The sequence below is a fragment of the Hyla sarda genome, chromosome 9 (genome assembly GCF_029499605.1).
Source record: "Hyla sarda isolate aHylSar1 chromosome 9, aHylSar1.hap1, whole genome shotgun sequence".
In the NCBI taxonomy this organism is placed as follows: Eukaryota; Metazoa; Chordata; class Amphibia; order Anura; family Hylidae; genus Hyla; species Hyla sarda.
This window is the reverse complement of record NC_079197.1, coordinates 48,109,286-48,120,680: the sequence shown is the minus strand read 5'-3', so window position 1 is coordinate 48,120,680 and position 11,395 is coordinate 48,109,286. Positions and strand designations below refer to the sequence as shown.

At 42.8% G+C, this 11,395-nt stretch overlaps 1 long non-coding RNA gene across 1 annotated transcript; it reads right to left on the bottom strand.

Annotated features, from left to right (window-relative positions):
- Positions 1-6,668: 6,668 nt before the first annotated feature.
- LOC130290925 (uncharacterized) lies at positions 6,669-10,948 on the bottom strand. Its single transcript, XR_008847732.1, has 4 exons — positions 10,807-10,948; positions 8,360-8,540; positions 8,052-8,216; positions 6,669-6,956 (listed from the first exon to the last, which is right to left on the bottom strand). It is a non-coding gene; the product is annotated as an uncharacterized LOC130290925 (long non-coding RNA).
- Positions 10,949-11,395: the final 447 nt, after the last annotated feature.

The window sequence follows — 11,395 nt, the reverse complement described above, 5'->3', positions numbered from 1 at the left end:
CACATCGATTTTCAAAAAAAAAAAAAATTATAATCCACTGCACTGAGGCCAGGCTGTCAGCAGCTTCTGTAGCGGCGCAGGACTTCTCAGGCTACGTGATGAAATTACATCATCACGCGGCCTGTGGCGCAATGTACGCTCTTGTGCATACATTGTGTACACTATTTGCATAATGTACGTACAGGAGCCGGAAAATGCTTTAGCTTGTACGCACATTGGGGGAGATTTATCAAAACCTGTTCTGAGGAAAAGTTGCTGAGTTGCCCCTAGCAACCAATCAGATCGCTTCTTCCATTTTTAAAGAGACCTGTGAAAAATGAAAGAAGTGATCTGATTGGTTGCTATGGGCAACTCAGTAACTTTAACTCTGTACTGGTTTTGATAAATCTCCCCCATTATGTACGCAATTTGCACACTGTACGTCCAGAAGCAGGAGAGCGCTTCAAATGGGCTTCTAGATTAGCTAATTACAGCTTCACCATCAAGTACAGAAGCTGCAAGTCAAACGTCAATGTCGATGTACTGTCTCAGATGACCCCCAGCAAGGAACCACCTGTTGAAGACGTGTGGGAAGACGTGCAGATGCCCCATTTTATCAACTGTTTGTGAACCAGAATGTTGTGAACGCCCTTATGGACGGTGAACTCAGGTCCGAAAAGGTTAAAGAAGACCTGTATACCTGGAAGACTCTCCAAGATGAAAGTTGATCTGCTGGAAAACCCTCTGGCAAAAAAAGGTACCAACCCGTCTACGCCAGGCCCAGTGTGACTACGAGTTGAAACGTCTGTGGCGACAGAGGAAGCGACTGTTTGTGCACAAAGGACTGTTGCACTGAAATTCTTTGAATCTGGTCTCTGGTGAATGTTCTGTCTGTAACATCACCAAGAATGTGTGCAAGGACACCAGAGAACCCCTCCACTCCATCAGAGTGACAGACTCAGTTGGTTGCGCTAGACCATGTGAAGTTGTCTACTACCCGGTCCGGGTATACCTATGCTTTCACCATGGTGGATCATTACTCCAAGGGGGTTGTCATGGTACCTGTCAAAGATCTCACAGCCAAAACAACGGCCCAGATGTTCTACTCTAAATGGGTGCAAACCCTTGAACGACTGCAAGAAACTCCGAACCACCACCTATCACCCTCAGGGGAATGGGCTCTGTGAGCGCATCAACCAAGTTTTTATCCATATGCTGCGAGCAGCCTCTGTGTCAAGACAAGAAGAATTGCCCAGGCTATTGCCTGAGTTACTGGAGAGTTGCAACAATACCGTACACTGCTCCACTGGGTACAACCCCTTCTATTTGATGATGGGACGATATGGGCAACTGCCTAAAGACCGGACGTTCGGGTTACAGGCTCCAATCAACAATTCTCCACAAGCATTCCTCGAGTGGATCTCTGACCATCAGAGGAGGATTCAAGAGGCCAAAGAGATTGTCAATAAGAAAATGGGTGCAGCAACAAGATGATTTCAACAGCCATGCCTCAGCCAAACCACTCGAGGTGGGCGACAAAGTCTGGCTATGTAAGTTCCCGAGAACCAACAAATTAGATTTAATCTGGGAGACAGAACCCTGCACGGTGATGGCTATACCCTATCCTAAGTCCAATGTGTATGAAGTCCAGAAGCCTGAGTATGAGCCACAAATCGTCCACCAAAATTGTATCAAGATCTGTCTTAAAGAAAATTTACCCGTACTCCCACCACCGCCTCCTCCAGATTTCAGACCTTCGAGGGAGTATGTTCCTGGTGAAGGGATCCACCCATCCATGGATTTCCCTATGTTATCTCCAAGTCAGCCAGCATTCTTCTGTTTACCTCCAACACTGGGACTAATCCAATCAACCTTAGTCAACACGCCAGTCCCTGCTCTATCTCCATTGGCTCCAGCTTATAAATCTGTCTCCAGAATACCAACGATGGCTCCAACCTCTCCAGTACAAGTGCAAGTGGTCCCGAGTCCAGCAATTCCTGAACAAATCCCAGTTCCTGAATAGTGTTGAGCGGCATAGGCCATATTCGAATTCGCGAATATTCGCGAATATATGGACGAATATTCGTCATATATTCGCGAATATTCGCATATTCGTAATACCCTCGTTTTATTTTCGCATATGCGAACATTCGCGTACGCGAAAATCAACATATTCAAAATTAATATACGCGAAAATTCGCATATGCGAAAATTAGCATATGCGAAAATTAGCATATGCTAATCTTCGCATATGCGAATTTTCGTCCGGCAGTCTCATACAGTAGTATTAGAGCCTTCTTTACACCACACAAGCTGGAAGCAGAGAGGGATGATCACTGTGATGTGTACTGTGAAGAAGAAAAAAAAAAAAAAAACGAATATTCGTAATTACGAATATATAGCGCTATATTCGCGAAATTCGCGAATTCGCGAATATGCGATATTCGCGAATAATATTCGAATTGCGAATATTCGCGAGCAACACTATTCCTGAATTGACTGAAGAAGAGCCTGTTGAAGGTTCCAGAGGTTCCGACGGTTCGTGGTTCTACAGAGATGGTATTGCGCAGATCCCAAAGGTCCACACAGGCACAGTTACCAGCCAGGTTTAGAGAGTAAAAGTATTTTTGAATAAAATTGTCAGTAAATACTAAACTAATTGTCAGTAAATACTATACTAAGTCAGTATAGAATAAATAATTCTAAATTCATTTAATGTACAGATAGTCAGTGATGTACATAGTATCTAATGTATCTAAATAGTCAAATGTCATATAACTAGTTAGGACTATAACTAACCAGTCTAAACATTCAGCCCATAATAGTCATTTAATGTCTAATTATTTTCCTGTCCATCGTTTACAGGGTACTCTTGTGGCCAGAGAGTTCTCCTGGAGGTCTAAGTAACGTGCAGTGACAGAGCTACTGTGGTTATAGGTAACATTCTAATGTGTTGTCAAAATGGAAAAAAAAATGTGTATGTAATGGTATAATGTTATGGGGAGAAGTAGCTATAGCTGAAGGGCCTAATTAGCACAGGCATTTGGTTAGAAAGCCTCCGGCAGCACGATCTGAACCAAATATCTGCTAATTATGCAGTTGCAAGACCAAAAAGATTTCACCTGTTTATATTTCATGATCCCAATTATTAATACCCTCGCACAATGGAGCATGTAAAGACATTAAGTGCAATGCCACATCGACTCTTTCCCCAGTTCATCAGTTCATCAACCCTGTGAAGGACATTTGCTCAAATGCCCCAGGAACTGTCTATATGTTACACTATGCGCTCCGGCCTCACACGCTGGCCGTGAGCGCATGGTCCCCGAATGCGAGCCCCAGTCCATCACTCTCCGGGTGTTTCTCCTGCCTCTGCCTCCACCTCTCTGCTCCGGCGCGCGTGTCCCCGTCCCTTAGGGCGCACGCGCACCAGAGCTTTAAGATTTAAAGGGCCAGTACACTCATTAGTGTAATCACCTGTGGCTTGTTTATAAATTCCTCCACCCTCCTCAGTTCTCTGCTGGATCATTGTTGCCTTGTGCCATAGAGAAAGTGTTCCTTTATACTGCCTTGTCGTGTACCAGATTTCCTGCTCTTGTGACTTGACAATGCCCCTCTGCCGCCTGCCTACTGAACTCCTGCTTCCTCCTGACTACGCTACTGTGCCGCCTGCCCTGACCTACTGCCATCCAGACTACGAGTTGCCTCATCCCCCTGTGCCTTGCATCTTCTCAGCCGCCTGTGTGGTCGAGCCGTGCCAGGGGTAGCGACCTGGGTGTCGCCTGCAGCTGCAAGCCCATCCTGCTTTGCGGCGGGCTCTGGTGAAGACCAGCGGCACCTTAGACTCCCTGGTACGGGAGTCTTAGGGCCTTAGGCTCCCTGGTACGGTTCCGAGTCATCTGCCACACAAGTCCAGCGGATCCACATACACCGGAGTCCTGTCTTCAGAAATGTGAGTGTTACACTCTACTGTTATCACCTGGCTTCAGTGGCCACTTCATGTTCATCTGCCCTCCAGGACTGGGCGTTTGTGGTGGCACAGTACAGGAGTTGCACCCCTGTACCATTGCTGCCCTGTCAGGTGGACTCTAATGAGTGACCCCTGGGCCCTCCTTTTGTCTGTGTTCCCTAAGTAGCTAAATACCACCTGTGTTATCTACTGTAATGTATATAACTTGTCATATACCTTTAACCCCTTAAGGACCAGGTTTTTTTCCGTTTTTGCATGTTCGTTTTTTGCTCCTTGCCTTTAAAAAATCATAACTCTTTCAATTTTGCACCTTAAAATCCATATTATGGCTTATTTTTTGCGCCACCAATTCTACTTTGTAATGAAGTCAGTCATTTTGCCCCAAAATCTACGGTGAAACGGTAAAAAAATCATTGTGTGACAAAATTGAAAAAAATACGCAGTTTTGTAACTTTTGGGGGCTTCCGTTTCTACGTAGTACATTTTTCGGTAAAAATGACACCTTATCTTTATTTTGTAGGTCCATACGATTAAAATGATCCCCTACTTATATAGGTTTGATTTTGTCGTACTTCTGGAAAAAATCATAACTACATGCAGGAAAATTAATACGTTTAAAATTGTCATCTTCTGACCCCTATAACTTTTTTACGTGATCTGAAGTTTTTAACGGTACCATTTTTGCATTTATAGGACTTATTGATCGCTTTTTATAAAAAGTGACCAAATATGCACTATTTTGGACTTTGCAATTTTTTGGCGCGCACACCATTAACCGAGCGGCTTAATTAATGATATATTTTTATAATTCAGACATTTCTGCACGCGGTGATACCATATATGTTTATTTTTATTTACACTGTGTTTTTTTTTTTATGGGAAAAGGGGGGTGATTCAAACTTTTAATAGGGGAGGGGTTAAATGATATTCATTCACTTTTTTTTCACTTTTTTTTGCAGTGTTATAGGTCCCATAGGGACCTATAACACTGCACACACTGATCTTTATCATTGATCACTGGTTTCTCATAGGAAACCAGTGATCGATGATTCTGCCGCATGACTGCTCATGCCTGGATCTCAGGCACTGAGCAGTCATTCGGCGATCGGACAGCTGTTCGGGATGCCGCGATTTCGCCGCGGCTATCCCGAACAGCCCACTGAGTTAACCGGCAAGGTTTCACTTTCGCTTTTAGCGCGGCTAAAGGGTTAATAGTGCGCGGCACAGCGATCGGCGCTGTGCGCTATTAGCGGCGGGTCCCGGCTTCACTACTGTGTAACCCCGCGTTATATCACAGGAGCAGGACCAAGGACGTACCAGTACGTCCTTGGTCCTTAAGGGGTTAAGTAATGTTGCTAAGTGTTGTAACCAAGGAAAGTACCAGTGACCATGTGACCTATAGATTCTCCCCCATATAAACCCTGGGAGGAGCTAGCTAGTGCAAATTAGCTTTCACGTAGGGTGGCAAAAATCCTTGCACCAGCCCTGCTTACATGCACTATATGAAACCTGAGTTTTTAATATGCACTGGTATTTGAGTTATAGTTACTCTTCTTTCTGCTTTGACTATAACTAGTGGGTTGTACATGTTTTAATAGAAGCCTGCAAATATTTGACTTTTTCATGTTGTAGGACAAACTCAGATCTCTCTTTTGCCTGAAAGAAAGAGAAAAAAAAGAAAAAGAAAAAACTCTTCTTCCCCAGACTGTCTTCTTTTAGATTCCTTTCTCATCTTTAGCATTTATCACACCACCACCAATGTTCTGCCTCACTTACTTCGGCTACAGTTTTGTGTATTTTCCTTCCCAAAGGGTTTTGAGTACATCTCCGCAGTGTTACAGTTCCCTGATCTCTGACAGGAAAGATTTGCTAGCCCATCTAGCGCCAATGTCATCATTATTCTTATTTGGAACTAGCAATATATTCCGATCTTGGTAATACCATAAATGAAAAAAAATCTAATCATATTGAAGAGGATGTTCCTGATTTTAGAAATTCACATCCAATTGCAGGCCGGCTCACTGGGGTTGCATTTGTAACATTTTATAGCATCATTTTTATTGTAGTTGACATTGTATTGAAATGTTCACAGCAAATATATTATTGTACTTTAAATATAAGCCATATCATCTAATACATCATGCACAGGCTTCAAAGAAACTTTTAAACTCTACCTTTAGGGCACATGAGGGCAGCAGCTGTGGTTTACTTTGTAGCTGAGATTTATTTTCAGTCATTGGAAAGGAAAAGTGAAAGGTTGTTACTCCATGGGATAGGCTGGTGAAGTGTTAGAGGGATTAAGACAATTCATGTGCAGAAGGTACAGGAGAGAGGTATAAGGTTTAATGGAGTCTAGGATACAAAATTATTGTTTCATGCCAAATACTTAGACCAGTGTTTCCCAACCAGGGTGCCTCCAGCTGTTGCAAACCTACAACCCTCAGCATGCCTGGACAGCCTTTGGCTGTCCAGGCATGCAGGGAGTTGTAGTTTTGCAACAGCAGGAGGCACCCTGGTTGGGAAACACCAATTTAGGCTTAGGACAACACAACACCTGTATGCAGTGACAAATACCAAGGTTTTGCATGGTTTTGTCCACATGTGGCAGCCGCAGTAATGTTAGAATGTACCTTCTGCTTAATTTACATAAAAATAGCAAAACAAATATTATTTCATAAATAATCTGGCTTGTTTTGACAACAATCTAAGATGTGTTTATTTCTACAATTTCAAATCCTGGATTCTGTAGGCAGGGTTGGACAGGGACTTGCTGACGTCACGTGATCTCGGCAGTCTGCAATATGCGGGGACGCAGTGAATGCTGGCAATTCGGGATGTCCAGATAGAGAGCACACGTCATCAGAGGGCTAGCTTGGTCAGGGAGGTCAGGAAGAAGTAAGGCCCCCTGTGATCAGCTGTCGTCTGTAGCCGAACAGGATTGCGGGAAGGGTTTGAGACGACAGTAATATAGTAATCCATACTGAAACGGAATGCTGAACCTAGGAGGCTATATAAAGAACAAAGAGTGGAAGATCCGTAGAACATCCATACAACGAGTAAATGGATAGCTGACATAACTCTGCATAACGGGCTGGATAGTTAAATAGGCACTGTTATTAAAAGTAATTTTTGCTATCAGGAAATGCAGGCTGGAGTGCTGGGGGGGGGGGTATTGGGGTTGTTGCAGCCTTAGCCAATCATAGCTTATTTCACACTGAAATGCTCTGGGCTGTATGTAGCAGAGTGAGGGAGGAAGTTCTCCCCTGTATGGCTTCAGATGATGTCACGCCTGCTGGGTAACGCCCCTTCCCAGTCTGTGAAAATGTCTGAGACTGAGCAGAAAATACAGAGCAATATCAAGGTAAAAAACTAAAGAAAATCATAAAAGAATAAAGGCAGGGGGGGGGGGGGGTGGGGGTTTATCATGATGGGGGCAGTGAGCTGGGAGGATTATAAAATTTTACAAGATCATAACAGGTATTCTTTAAAAGTTAATAAATTCAGGAGTACCCCTTTAAATTGCGCAAGTCAACTTTTTGTGTGATACATGGAGGATAGTGATGAACGGCATTGGCCATATTCGAATTTGTGATATTTCGCGAATATATAGACGAATATTTGTCCTATATTCGTGAAATTTTGCATAAATTAGCATATTCGCGGGAAAAAACAGTGAGGGGGTGGGCAACTTTACTGTTGGTTGCTAGGGATGTTGTTGGGAAAAAAACAGTGAGGGGGTGGGCAACTTTACTGTTGGTTGCTAGGGATGTTGTTGATAACCTCAGACAATTGTATTTGCATCATTCTAATTGGCCCACAAGTGAAAAGAAGGAATATGTGAATATGCACATATGCGGAAAAAAGTGAATATTCGTAATTTCGAATATATATATCCGTGATAAAAATTCAAAATGCGAATATTCCCGGCAGCACTAGTGGAGGATACATTTGTGAAGCTTCAAAGTATAGGGCCCAGTAGGATTACGGAGGGGCCACATGGGATGGGCCCCCACCCTCCTTGTGTTTGCCTGTATATTTTTATGAAGTTTATATTCTATATCTAAGGTAAACTGGTGAGGTAAAAGTTAAAGCTGTTACTAACTGTGGTGCCAAGTTACAGTGCCGGCTGCTGCTGGGCAGATTGGATCGGTTTCTGATTGGCTCTTAACCTCCACGGCGGGAATCTTCAGTTCAATATAAACCCAGCCAGCTCAGCAGTGTGGACCAGTCTGTGAAGAAAGAAGAGGAACCAGCTTGGATTCCTGTCCTGTTGAAGAGAAGATGCATCAACCACTGGAAGAAGCCCTCACAGCTGCCACCACCTCCGCAGTAAAAGACCTGTATTTGCGGTTGCTGGAGAAGGCTGCGGGGGCAGAGCGGGCCCATATCCAAAGAGGGCAAACTACCTACCTCATTTCCGCCAGCGTTAGTGAGCCGAAACCCGCATGGAAGTAGGACCAACGATGAGGAGGAGGCGGAGCCACGTCATAATGTTGCTACGCAAATGACATCAGAAGTCGTGCCGCTGGAGGACTGTCGGCTGCCTGAGCAGTCCCAGAGCAGCTGCGCATCAGAAATTTTACACAAAAATCTACGACGAAACGGAAAAAAAATCATTGTGCAACAAAATTGAAGAAAAGACACCATTTTGTAGCTTTTGGGGCTTCCGTTTCTACGCAGTATATTTTTTGGTAAAATGACACCTCCTCTTTATTTTGCAGGTCCATATGATTAAAATGATACCCCACTTATATAGGTTTGATTTTGTCGTACTTCTGGAAAAAATCATAACTACATGCAGGAAAATGTATACGTTTAAAATTGTTATATTCTGACTCCTATAACTTTTTTATTTGAAGTTATCTGAAGTTTTTTAGCGGTACCATTTTTATATTGATCGGATTTTTTGATCGCTTTTTATAAATTTTTTCATAATATAAAAAGTCACCAAAAATACTCTATTTTGCGCATACGCCATTGACTGTGCGGTTTAATTAAAGATGTATTTTTATATTTCGGACATTTCTGCACGCGGCTATACCACATATGTTTATTTTCATTTACACTGTTTTTTTTTTTTTAAATGGGAAAAGGGGAATGATTCAAACTTTTATTAGGAAAGGGATTAAATGATCTTTGTTAACTTTTTTCCACTTTTTGAAAAGGGGGCTATAACACTGCACACACTGATCTTTTATATTGAAGAATGGTTTCTCATAGGAAACCATTGATCGACGATTCTGCTGCTTTACTGCTCATGCCTGGATCTCAGGCACTGAGCAGTCATTCGTCGAACGGACATGAGGAGGCAGGTAGGGGGACCCTCCTCGTGTCCTACAGCTGTTCGGGACACCGCAATTTCACTGTGGTGGTCCCGAACAGCCCACTGAGCTAGCCGGGGGCAGTTTAGTTTCACTTTAGAGGTGGAGATCAACTTTGAACGTCTTTTGGCTTATTTTAAGGGTACATTCACACGAGCGGATTGTTTTGTGGGTTTTCCGCTGCGCATTTGAAAGGGGCGGGCTCTTCTCGGCTGTCCACAGCAGATTTTCCGTGGCGGAATTTACGCTGCAGAAGGGACTGCGGCGGATTTTCCGCAGTGTAATAATTCCATTGTGGAAAATCTGCTGCGGACAGCCGAGAAGAGCCTGCCCACTTTCAAATAAGCAGCGGAAAACCCGCAAAAAAATCAGCTTGCGTGAACGTACCCTAAAGGTGAATGGTCTGCTGAACCCTGGCCGGTATTTTGGATGGAGGCAGGGTTTACAACTTATATTGTATTTTTAGAGTTATTTCCTGTGGTAGTGCCTTTAATTATTTGGGGCCCCCTTTTTAAAGAATAGACACATCACCATACATACAGACAATAAAGGGGTAGCCTTTGCCATTAACTGCTTATCTGCAAGGTCTGACCCAGTAATTAAATTGCTCCGTCAGTTTGTGCTACTCTGTTTTAAAGGGGTACTCCGGTGAAAACCTTTTTTCTTTTAAATCAACTGGCTCCGGAAAGTTAAACAGATTTGTAAATTATTTCTATTAAAAAATCGTAATCCTTCCTGTACTTATTAGCTGCTGAATACTACAGAGGAAATTCTTTTCTTTTTGGAATGCTCTCTGATGACATCACGAGCACAGTTCTCTCTGCTGACGTTATTATAATAATAATAATAATAAGTCTTTATTTATTTATTTATTGTTGTCCTTAGTGGGATTTGAACCCAATGCCCCAGCACTTCAAGGCAGCAGTGCTAACCACTAAGCCACCATGCTACCCTTAGCATACATCTGCTATGCACGGTTGCTAAAATGGACAGAGATGTCAGCAGAGAGCACTGTGCTCGTGATGTCATCAGTGTTCCAAAAAGAAAAGAATTTTCTCTGTAGCATTAAGCAGCTAATAAGTACTGGAAGGATTAAAACATTTTAATAGAAGTAATTTACAAATATGTTTAACTTTCTGGCACCAGTTGATTTAAAAGAAAAAAGGTTTTCACCGGAGTACCCCTTTAAATTAAACATTTGGCTTAAGGCCACTTATATTAAGGGTTCAATTAATTGCATTGCTGACTCACTCTCCCGGGGCCAGTTTCACAGATTCTGTCAGTTGTGCCCAGACGCAGATATGGAGGGTCTCCCCTGTCCACCTCACCTATGGAACCTAGTATGGGACTGATTCAACATTTTCCTAGGAATTCAGTTTCTTCAAAAACTTATGCTGGTTATTGTAAGTGTTGATCTGAGTTGCGTTCTTTTTGTTTCTCTAAGGTTTTTTTTCGTTATTTTAGTCTTCAGTCTATGTTAACTGGTCTTTAATGTTTCTATCTAGCCTTTTGGTTAAAAAGTTTTCTCCCAGTTACCTTTCTAATATTTTAGAAGGTACAGCTTTCTCTCAGAAATGGATGGGAGTGCGCCCCCTTAATTCTTTTTACCAAGTCTAAGCAAGTGATGAAAGGTTACTGTTTGTCTTTGGCCCAGAAAGATCAGAGGTGTCCCATTGACTTCTCTCTGCTAAAGAAGGTTATTGGATTTATCAAAACCTGTGCAAAGGAAAAGTTGCCCAGTTGCCCATAGCAACCAATCAGATTGCTTCTTTCATTTTTAACAAGGCCTCTGCAAAATGAAAGAAGCGATCTGATTGGTTGTTATGGGCAACTGGGCAACTTTTCCTCTGGACAGGTTTTGATAAATCTCCCCCATTGTTGTTTGCTCTGTGGTGTGCTCCGATGATTATGAATCTTTGCTTTTTCAGACAGCCTTTGTTTTTTGGCATTTTTTGGTGCCTTCAGATAGGCCCCCAATAAGCTGCCAGCTTCACAGCTGGACAATACTGATGTCTCTGTATCTGCCTCGTCTTATTAAAGACGTATTAAAAAATCCAAAACAGACTGTCTAGAAAAGGGTAAGAAATTGTGTATAGCACGTATAACTGATAATGAACTATGTCCC